Source organism: Capsicum annuum, chromosome 8, assembly GCF_002878395.1.
Source record: "Capsicum annuum cultivar UCD-10X-F1 chromosome 8, UCD10Xv1.1, whole genome shotgun sequence".
Taxonomy (NCBI): Eukaryota; Viridiplantae; Streptophyta; class Magnoliopsida; order Solanales; family Solanaceae; genus Capsicum; species Capsicum annuum.
Genome location: NC_061118.1, coordinates 100,087,891 through 100,100,203, shown reverse-complemented (window position 1 = coordinate 100,100,203; position 12,313 = coordinate 100,087,891). Strand labels below are relative to the sequence as shown.

General features: G+C 34.8%; 1 long non-coding RNA gene across 1 annotated transcript; it reads left to right on the top strand.

The window, feature by feature from the left end:
* Positions 1 to 6,058: 6,058 nt before the first annotated feature.
* Positions 6,059 to 7,677, top strand: LOC124886389. Its single transcript, XR_007043492.1, has 2 exons — positions 6,059 to 6,363; positions 7,251 to 7,677. It is a non-coding gene; the product is annotated as an uncharacterized LOC124886389 (long non-coding RNA).
* Positions 7,678 to 12,313: the final 4,636 nt, after the last annotated feature.

Here is a 12,313-nt window from a genome sequence, read left to right as displayed (position 1 = left end):
TATGTAGCTCCTAATTTAACGTCGCAAAACGGCTCCATTATCTTGACTACTCAGACTTCATCAAGATACATAGATGATACCATTTGTACCTCATTTGCTGGATCAAGAAAATGCTTCATTCCTAGTCCAACCACTTTGAAGTCACTCACATCCTTGCTTTCAAGTTCAACCAAACCAGTTATGGTCTCCACAACATACCTATCCTTAACTGGTACATCTCGCTCATCTTCGTAGAATACATCAACAATCGAGAAGACACTCATCTCTTTTTGTTGTTTCATAGACCGACATACTTCAAAACTAACTTCTTTCTTATTGAGCCTACATTTCAGATCATTTAGCTCCATGTCAACTAACACTCTCCCAGTGTTTTAGAATGGCATACCCAAAATGATGGGTACTTCAAAGTCCACTTTGCAATCAAGAATTATACAGTCGGCAGAAAATATAAAATCTGCAACTTTTACAAGTACATTATGTAGAATTCCAATCGGCCTTTTTACTGATCTATCCATCATTAAAAGCCACATATTGGTAGGCGTAGGATCTCCCAAACCTAGTTTCTTGAAAACCATCAATGGCATAAGATTTATACTTGCCCCATGATCACAAAGGGCCTTTTCAAACTTTAACAATCCAATCGTACATGGAATAGTAAATGCTCCCGGATCATCTTTTTTCTAGATAATAGATCTTGCAGCAATAGCACTACAATGATAAAGATTGTCTACCATTTCATAGCTCACAGTTCTTTTCTTTATCAATAGGTCTTTCATAAACTTAACATATCTAGGCATCTGTTCCAGTACTTCAAGTAAAGGCACATTCACTATCAACTTCTTCAACATAGCCATAAATTTGCTAAACGTTCCATCATCTTCTTTCTTCTTTAATCATTGTGGAAATGGAGGTGATGGCCTTGGGATTTCAGTTGGAGCAACTTTTACCTCCTTTCTTATGCCTTGCTCCGCATCACTAACATTCTTGGCTTAGATGGTTGTTCCACTTCCGCACTCTTCTTTTTCAAACTTCCCAACTCTACAAGCACCATTGAAGATTCATCAACTATCTCCCAATCTATTTCAATTACATCAGTATGAAAGGATGCTCCCAATGCTGGACTAGACATTCTACTGCTCCTAGTGGTAATGGTCATACACGATCTATCATTCCCCAGATTTTAAACTATATCACTTGGTAGAGTCTCATTCTATCTTTGGTTGAATGCTGCAGATAATTAGCTCATCTGCTGCTCCAGTTGTTTAATAGTAATTGAGTGCGAGTTTACTAGTTGACTCATGAAAGATATGTCACTCTTCATAGTAGTTACCCCAAAATTGGTCGCCTCAACTCCCTTTAATATTTTTTTCATTATGTCCTCCATGGACATTTTTTCTGAACTAGTGGTAGCATTATAATGGATTCCAGGAGGTACATACATTCCACTCCTGTTATTTTTATTCTTCCAATATCCTTGATGGTTCTAACCTTGGTTTCCTTGACCACCGGTCCAAAAACCCCTCTGGTTATGCAAGTAGTTAGCCTCTTCCTCGGTGTTTGATTTAGCTTTCTTACCATGGGACCCTACAGCTTTTACCTTTTCTACACTCCCTGATAGCAAATATTTTATGAGCAGATCCATCTGGGTTTTCATATGAGCCATATCCTGATCACGCTCCTCTTTTCTCCTACGCAGCCCTTCTATTATTACACTAGACCTAGTATTTCTTGCTACCACAGAATCTTTGGTATGCCAAGATCTATTTGTCTTAGTTAGTCTTTCTAACATGTCTGCAGCCTCAGTAAAGGTGAGCTTCATAAAAGCTCCTCCTGCAGCATTATCCACTATTGGCTTTGTAAGTAAGTTCAAAACTCTGTAGAATATTTCCATCAAGTGTTCATCATTGATCTTATTATTTGGGCATTGAGTCAACTTCTTTTTAAACCTTGCCCAAGTCTTATACAAAGCTTCATTAGCCAATTGCCTAAAGTTGTTGATCCCATCCCTCAACTATAACATTCTGGAGGGAGAAAAGAACCTTTTTAGGAAAGCTCATTTCAATCGCCTCTAGTTTGTTATAGAATCAGGAGTCAGCTCATTCAACCACATAGTTGCCTCTCTAGACAGAGACAGTGGGAACAATCTTAAATGAATAGCATTTTGTTCCACTCCAGTATTATCAAATGACTTACAAATACTGATGAAATTCACCAAATATAGATTTGGATCATCACCAGGCAATTCACCAAAGAGTCCTTTTAGATTCAGTAGTTGGATCACAGTACTGGTGATGTTGAATTTCACCCCAGGAGCTAGCAGTGGTAGAATGATTGCCCCTGTAGATCCAGTTCTATCTAAATCATCCTCATCATTGTCAACATCAAACTGTGCAGCTTGGCGGGCTAGTCTTCTTCTAAATAGACGATTTCGATTTACAGGTGCAACTACCCCTGCTGCATGCCTTCTATTAGCTGGGTCAATTAAATCATCATCTCCCAAGTCCTCTTCATCTAGATTAGGTACTCGACCTTGGTTATTTGTATTCTGTTGATTTAATTAAGTATTAGCCAAAACGGCTAATCATTCAGCTTCCTATTGGTTAGTCATTCTTTCAATGAGATGAGGTTCAGGATTGAAGAGTAATAATGGTTCTCCTGAACTTCTAGTTCGTGGAATAAACAACAATGAGCCTATAATGAACAAAAACAACAAATAACGTAAAATAAGGAAACTTGACTAACAGTCAATTAACACACATAAACTCAATCGATAACCGTATTCCCCGACAATGGCACTAAAATTTGATACGCCCAAATTACATCTCTCTTACGAAAGTGTAAGCGGTCATTGTCACATATATAACCCAACTAGGTTGGGGTCGAATGCCACGGGGAATATGGTGCTAATGAAGTTATATGCAGATTAGTTGACTTTTAATTGGTCGTTTTCGTAAAATAAATAAGGGGATTTGATTCAGTTCTTAAATTAATGGTTTCAGTTTAACAAGATGAAATATGCGTAGTAGTATTCAAATTCAGAGAAATAGCAAGCTAAGGTTCTGTCCACCTTGTAGTTTTCAATACTTTCTAACTATGGGCCTTACGAATTCATACATGCGTCGATATTATAGAGAAACATATTGTATTTAATAACATAATTCTAGTATTTGTCAACCATCAAGGACTAATTCACTTTGGTTCTCTCGAATCAAAAACTTTTACCAAAAACAATACGAAATCTCCAAGTAGTTAATCCTGCTAAGGCATTAACATACAAAATAGGGGTTGGGAATCCTATTTTCTTATCACTACTCTCTTTTACGAACATCAACCTTCCTTTCGAACAAGTTGTGTTTTAAGGCATATCCTCTATGTTTGTAACCACGAGAATTCAAGGTAAGCGAAGAGAGTATAATGTAAACAAATTAATGCATAATGAATTCAAAACCCAAAGTGATAGACTGTATGCTACAAGGCTTCCATAACCCTAACTAACAAACTTAGCCACTCATGGGTAAAACAGAAATCACAATAGAAATATTCATCATACCAAAAACTAGAAGACGATCTTGGTGGAGAAGATGAATAGCGTTTCTCCCTTAGTGTAAGCCGCCTCTCTCCTCTCTCCAAATATACAGAATAATCAATGAATAAAAATTCAGCATTAAGCCTTTTAATAATCTTTTCTCTCATAATTGCCTTCTAAGTCCCTGAAATAATTATAAATGACAAAGTAGTCTTGGACATAATTTCTAGGCGCCATATTTGGTCCAAACTGCTACTCTCTCTTGTGTTATATTCCATCCACATTCTATAGTCCCATTATGTCTTTATCTACTTTATTAATACCTGAAATTATGCTAATCACATCGGTTAGCTCAATTACATAGAAGTAGAGTAAAAACATAAGAAACTAGGCACTTTGTTCTCTAAACTTAGCTAAAATACGGATAAGTTATAGTGCTTAGGAGTATAAATACACCCAAGATCAGTACATAGGAATCTTTGTTCTTTATAAGGTTGGCTAAGGACATTGCTTGTAAGACATAGTCAGTGTGACGATACCACTACTCATAGCCTTGGTTAATAATAAATGGAATGGTGGTTTAGTTGTGTGTTAAGTTTTTAATTAGGGAATAATGGCGGAGTATGATAGCTAACTGTAAAGGTGTGTGAAACATCCTGGGTTTTGACCCTTAGAAAATTTCCTAGAAATCCGTTGTACGGACCAAATACGACTCATAGGTATGAGCCGTATGTTGGGGTACAAGTGGTATGGTCCTGTCGTATACTGACCAGTGTTAGTTGGTGTGATGGTTTTGGTCACTGGAATGGGTAAGAATTAAGAGTATGAGTCATAAGGCTTGGTACAAGTCGTATAAAGGACTCGTATGGTGGGCAGTGTTTTATCCTCCGGGTATTTTATTCTGTCACGGATACGGGTTAGGATATGAATTGTATGTTGTGGTTACGACTTGGTTGGATGAGTCGTATAATGGACAGTGTTCGATCCAAGGGTTGAGGATTGGAAACGAATGCTGGATACCGATCGTGTAGGAGGGTACGACTCGTATGGGTCAGTCGTATCCATGTGACGGGTTTTCAAAGGATCTAAGTGGGAGTATTTTGAATATTTTCCTACTTACCCTAACTAGGATCCATGACTTCTAATGTACTTAGGAGGTTATTTACCCTATTATTCTATTTATTAACACTTAGAAACTAGTCCAAAACATCTCATAATTCCCTCAAAAGCTTTTGGGGTAAGAAGGCTAGGGTTTTATCTTATAGAATGCTTTGGGGCTTGCTTTAGTGATTTTTTTCCGTCAATTCTTCAGTATAAGGCATGATTCTCTTCCCTCATTGTAATTTCAACTAAAGGCATGGTTTGTATGATTGATTTCATGGTTTCATTCTTTCATGATTATGGTTTTCAACTATTATTTGGGGGTTTTGATATTGTATGTTTGGTAATGGTTTCTTATGGTTTAATTATGCTTTTATATGCATTAATGGAGGTTTTGGACAATTGAATTGCATGGTAATGGTTTAATGGTCTTTGAAATTGGTTTTGGTTATATTATGCCCCCATGGTGTTTAATCAAATGCTTATAAAGATATGTTTATTGCATTGACTTCTTTTAATGAAACTATTGTATCTTTTAAACTGCATAAATGATTTATGCATGGTTTAAATGGTTTGTAAAGGCTAAAGGCTAAATGGTTATGCTTGTGGAGAACATAAAAGTCTCCTAAGTGGATTTAATATGGTAAAAATAAGGGCACCTAAGGTTCCCTTATATTAAATAGTTTGGCTATAGATATTACTTGCAAGTAATGGGGTAGTATGATAATACCACCAATATTGGCCTTGGTTAATAAATGGTAAATGGATTGTTTTGGACATGATTTTAATTGGGCATTAATGACGAGGTATGTAGCTAAGCCATGGAAGGTGGAAGTCCCGGGGGAACTAAAATCGGAAACTCATTGTTGCCGATATGAGGGGTGTTGACACCTAATTTTTGCCCTACACATTTCAAATTAGTTTTGGAATTTCTCAATTTTAAATAGTTTTAAAATATTTATTTTTAGTTATTTTGAAATAAATTTCAACCCTGCCTTTTGAATTTAGGTGAAAGTAATATATTTAGTGTAAATTATACACAATTATATAATTATCGGTTAGAGAAAATGCTTTAGAATTTACTCAGAGTGAAGAAGTTTGATTAAATTACAAATATTCTACTTTCTCAAGATCGATTGAAAATAAGAAATTGATGACATGATTAGTTTCTTTATTTTTATTTATTATTATTATTATTATTATAATTATTATAATTATTATAATTATTATTATTATTATTGAAAAAGAAATAAAATAAAATTGTGTTTCATTAAATATTTATTTTAAAATTATTAAATTTGTGAAATTCATTAAATTAATTAGGAATTAATCTCGTGTCCACTTTATTCAAATTTATTCAATTATGGCCATTTTATCAAGATAAAATAGCTATAATTTTGATGAGACTTATTCTTGTTATTAATTGTACTTTTATTAATAAGCCCAAAGATCCCCTTTTCTTTAACCCAACAATCCCCTTTCTTTTTCCAAAATAAGCGGGCCAGCCTGCCCAATACCCACCAGCCTATTACATAACTCCACATCTCCCTTGCCAATACCCCTCAATTTTTGCCTATAAATAGAGGCTGAGGAAGAGAGGGAAAGGAGGAGGATTTTTGGGGGGAAATTGGGGGTTCTGAAGGCACTTGTCTTTAACCTCACGCAACCAAAAATTCTCGAAGAAACACCGGTTTGAAGTCGTCCATTCATCGTTCCCGTTCACTGTCCGAAAAAAGGTGAAGCTTTTATCTTGTTGAGATTTTTCCTTCTTCGTGAATGTCCAGAATTTGATCTTTATAATTTTTGCCGCTGAACTTTTCTTGATCATCTGTTTAGCTGTAATTAATGTTATTTCACGTCCGATAGCTAGTTGAAATCCGGCCATATTTTATATATTGTTGTGTTCACTGGAAGTAGAAAATCCCATGTTGTAAGTAGATTAGTCAATAAAGAGATAATGTTTATTAGTGGACCTAGAGAGATGAACAACTGGAAAACTTTGGTACAAAAGGATAAATTTATCTTTTCTGAATCAATGATGTGAAGATGTTTTGTCTTGTGGGTAGGCAGCATTTTAATGTTAGTTTTCTTTCCTTTCATATGTTTTCCAGTAACCTGTCAAGTCATGGAAAGTCTTGACGTTTGGTTCAAAATGGTGAAATGATGTTTACTTTTCTTTTCTTTTTTTTTTCTTTTGGAGTTTTTTGCAATATAAAAGTTGAAGTCTCAAAAAAGAAAAAAAAAATATATTGTTAATGTATTTGAAATTCATATGCGTGCTGCGGATGATTTGTTTATGGGTCTCCAATTTGAAAAGAAATTGTTAGGACGCTTATAAAGTTATTATGGATCACATGTTGGTAGATGTATAATTCGTTAACCTTTATTAAACATTTTGTGGGGATTCTTGGTAAAAATGATAATATGTGCTATTGTGTGTCGATTGAATCTTTTGATTTCGTAACGGATGAGTTTGTGAGTATAGAATGTTTTCTTTTAGCTATGAATGTTGTGCTTGAATACTTGATCTACTTCTTCATACTAATCTTTATCCTTTTTTTTTATGCATGAACTCGCTCGTCGAGTCCCTCGGACTCCCTTCTCTCACGTTCCATTGGGTTAGACCCAACTTGCATCGAGTCAAACCTCAGATCCAAGTCCCAAGGGGACTAATTTCGCACTGGTATACAATTATATATGGCTGGTATACATTGGAAGCAGCTGCTGCATACTACTACACCGAGCAAAATAAAAAATGGAGGGAAAATAAGCAAATTTTCACGCTGATATACAGTATATATACACAAAAACGTGGAGAAAATAGCTTCAGTATACAAGTGGCATACACTTCAGAAAATGGACTGAAGTCCATAATTCCAAGCCCAAAAATGGGCAGCTAGCTTTGTTGTTGGGCCAATTAAAGGCCCAATTTAATTCTTGTATCATAAGTTGTGTATTTGTGTAATTTTTAGTTGTTTTTTATAGCTTGTATTGTTTGTTTGTGTTAACTAACATTTCTAAATTAATTAATCTAGGTAAATTACCTAAGATATTGTCATTTTATTTTATCTTAGTTCCCTTTACTTAATTCAGGACTTTTTTCATCTAATATTATTTCATATAAAATGGATTAAATTGTTTCCTTCAATTTTCTTCTTACAACAAGTCGTCTAAAGATTAAATATTTTAAAATGACACTTTATTTTGCTCAATTGATTAATAATTTATTCGAATTAAATTAATTTTTTTCAAACTCAAGAACTAAATTTTCTTGTAAATTCAAACTTTTTATAATTAATAAGATGTTTTTAATATGATGCGCGCTTAACGTTCTTCTCGAAAAGTGTTATTCGGATTTTCTATGGTTTAATAATAATAAAAAATAAATTACGCAAACTTCTTTTTTCATAATAAAGATAGAAATTGTTTTCTTATTGAAGTCCTAAAGAAATGGCAACTTAGTTTAATTCAAATAGAATTTCTCTCTTTTGAATAAATAAATATCATTTTTCAATGTTTTTTTAATAAACATTTTTTATATTTTCTACAAAATCAACCTTTTTGTGAAACTAGCCACTTTAATTAGTCAAGTTAGTTCTTTTGATAAACCGTTTTAAACGGACGCTCCTAAGTTCCTTAAAAACCTTTTTAGGGCGTTAATTGAACCCTTATCCTGAATCTCTAGTTTTAAAAGTTTATTTTTATTTTTGAACCTTTAACTTTTAAATTTTTTTCTTGATTTTTTCTATAAAAATCAAGTGGCGACTCTGCAAATTTTCTTAAAATTATTTCAAAATTTTCTCAACTTTTTCTTGAAATAATTTTAAGATCAAAATCATTTTCTCGCCAAAGAGAAATCCGAAAGGGATAAAACAAGGGGTCTTGATGACCATGTACATGTGTTATATTTTATATAGGGAGATGTACTAGTCATCCCATGAAATATTCCCTGGTCATGAACTACACGCACTGGGGCCCTTTCAGGAGGGGGAGCTGAACCTATATGGCCCATGGGTGGTTAGGACGACAAAGCTACACAGCCCAGGTAAAAGGTTTTAAATGCATGCTAAACCCAGTTTCCTCTCTCAGCACTTATATATGTATGGTTGTATGCATTACGGATGGTTTCACTTAGTTTTATGACTACATTATTTTATCCTTATCTGAGATTCATGATAGCAGTCACTCGCTAACCCCCTCTACTGGCAGCTGTATACCCACTCTATGCAGGAACTGAACATTCTACTCCTCCTATTTAGTATGCAGATTTTGTATCAATATTTGGACTGAAGTGGTGAGCTTCCATCCTTTAGGAAGGCATCATTTTATACTATGTATTTATTTAGACACTTATCTCTTATTTTAGATATTTGTTTTGGCCAAGGTTGGGGGTATACCCTAACAAAATTTATTTATTCTTTTGGATAGAGGCTTTGTGGTACTTCTGGGGGTTGGTATGGGCAGGATCTGTATTGGTGTTGGCCTTGACATTGGAATAAGCCGGTAGGCTAACATTAGTAGACAATATTATTGCTTGTTCCATTCTACTACATCTTAGGACTGATTTCCATGTTATATTTTGGTATTCCCTTTTGGTTTATGGTATATGGTTTGATTGGTATGGTTGGACTCGGTTGGGTCAATCACGGTTATGGCCCTATCCTAGAGTCTTAATGAGAATAATAACGCTATCTTGTTATATGTTTGAAATTCAACTCATCTAAGGTTGCATATAGGTGGTTGGGTTGGGTAACAAGGGGTGGTCCCTGATCCTATTGGACTTAGTATGCCCATTACGACAAAGCCCAGGGTCGGGTTGTGTCAAGTTATTATCAGAGCCAAGTTCATGGTCAACTAGAAAGTCTACAAAGACGTGTTGAGTAAAGTGTCTTTTAGGGGTGTGAAGCACACCACACTCATAAGAGAGAGGCTGCAAGACATTTAGGAATGTTTCACTTTCTTAGTATTTTATCTTCAATCTTGAGTTCTCAATCCTGGATTCTCCTCTAATCCTTGTTTGTTTGTCTTTAAGATCATGCCTCTTAGATCTGGAACACAAGAAAATTCTTCTGTCCCATCTGGGGATAATGCTGAAGGGATACATCCTATATCTGGAGTACATCATCGATCTCATGGTCCTATTCCTAGTGGTGCTGGAGTTCCTCCTATTTCAGCTAGTTCTCCTTGGGTCCCTCAGGGCAACGTGACGAACACAGAATTTCGTCAATCTATTCATGTCATTGCCGAATTTATTATTGCTTAGGCTAAGCCGGGTGCGATTGGTTCTTTGTCTGCTGAGGCCACAAGGTTTGGTCAATTTATAAAGATGGGTCCTCCAACTTTTACTGGAGTGAAGGTGGAAGACGATCTACAAGGCTTCTTGGAAAAGATGGAAAAAATCTTTCGAGTGATGCAGGCTACTAATATAAAAAGGGTTAACTTTGCATCTTGTCAGCTCAAAGTTGTTGCTTATCAGTGGTATGAGAAGTAGGACAGGTATAGAGGTGATATGGAAGAGGATAGGTTGTGGGAGGTCTTTTCTATTGCCTTCGTGAATCGGTCCTTCCTTAAGAGTTGAGGAAAGTTAAGATGGAGGAGTTTGTGAACCTCAAGTAGGGGTGAATGTCAGTAAAGGAATATGCTTTAAAGTTCCATCAGCTATTAAGGTATTCTCCTAATTTGGTAGTTGATATAAGGTCGAAAATGAGGAAGTTCTATTCTAGGTTGAATAGAGATTTGATTCTAGAGAGAAAGACTACCTTGCTAATTAAATATATCGATATATCGAGGTTGATTATTCATATGCAGCAGGTTAAGGATAAAAAAAAGAAGCAGGCAGAATTTAGGGATAGGCAGGGAAAGAGGGACAGGTTTTCTAATCAGGAAGGTGCTCAGTCTTAGGGTGGTATAGATGGTGGAAAGTGGCATAAAAAGAAGTATGGGAGTTTGGGCTCCTTTTCTGCTAGTGCTCCTTATCAGACAGGAGATAGGCATCATTAGAGTGGTGATATAATTCTCGGGCACAGGTTGCCCAATCTTAGGCGATCGGAGGTCAGTCAGTTTCTTTGTATCCTCCTTGTCGATTCTGTGGTCGTCCTCATCGGGGTTATTGCGAGGAAGGACGGATAAGTGCTTTAAGTGTGTCAAGGTAGGCCATCGGCTCTGGGATTTTCTGGTCAATAAGGTTGCTACAGGGGCTAATAAGATTCCTGTGGCTTCATCTTCTGCTCCTACACTCGGTGGTGTGGTATCTTCTTCCATTACTACTCCTAGTTTTAGTGTTGGTCGTAATAAGTTGTATGTTTTGGCATCCCGACAGGAATCCTAGGCATCACCTAACGTCGTTACTGATACGTTGTAGCTTTTATTTTGTGACATATATTGTTTTCTTGATCTGGGTTCCACTCTTTGTTATGTTACTCAATATGTGGATATGTCTTTTGGTTTTGATTCAGAAGTTATCTCAAATCCTTTTTTTGTTTCTACCCTGCTAGGTGACTCAATTATTTCTAAGAGAGTCTATAGGGGAGTGTGGTATCTGTTGGTAGCAAGAAGACCTTGGTGGATCTGTTTGAGTTGGATATGGTAGATTTTGATGTAATTCTAGGTATGGACTGGTTGCATTCTTGTTATACGTCTGTGGATTGTTGGACTAGTAGGGTTAACTTTAATTTTCCTGGTGAACCGGTATAGAATGGGAAGCTAGTTCCTTATCCCCTAGGGGGAGGTTTATTTCTTACCTTAGATCTCAGAGGTTAATCTCTAAGGGGTCGTTTGGTTTGGAAACAAGTTATGCTGGGATTAGTTATGCTGAGATAAGTTATACTGGGAGTAGTTGTCCTGAGATTAGTTATGTTGGTATTATTTTCTAGTGGTTGTTTGGTTTATGGTACTAAAAATAATATGCATTGCATTCTTTTGAAGAATAGATAGTTTGTTTACAAAAATACCCTTTACCTTATTTCACTTAATTATTTTCCTTCATACTTCCATACAAAAGAAATTGAAACTATTTTTTTTTTAACTTCAGTAGTTTCTTTTTCCTAAAAATACATGTTAAAAATTTTTTGTTGATATTTATTAAGCGTGTATGAAGTTTTAATATGTTATGTTAAATTATTTATTCTGTCCTAAATTCTATAAAATGTTGATAATTTCACTTTTTGTTAAAAACATTCATCATCAAAAATTGTGAAAAAGAATTACTCTCATTTTTCATTAATTAGTATCATTAATATTTGGAGCATTAAATTATATTATTTAAAAATATTAAATTTTCAAACATTTTTTATCTATATATAAAAAATTAATTTTTATTTAATAATTAAGCATGCACTAAAATAGAAAGGGAATGTCAAAATACTTTAATTACTTGTTCACAATAAATTTGTTAGGAAAAATGAAAATTTGAAGTAAGATTCATAAACATTTCATACCACCCTTGGATTAATTCTAAATTTCATTGTATAAATAGTTTTTATGGTGTCCCTATCATTTTTTCATGACTCATCACTTTTGTTGCATTTAATAAACTCATATAATTGTTCAAATTTTTCAAAATAGATGAAGATTTGTAGAGTAATTGAAATTTAAATTAGGAATAAAATTGACAAATAAAATTTGATGTGAGGACTATCAAAATTTCATATTCTCTTTTATATATAGTAGTAAAGTGTGTGTATGTGT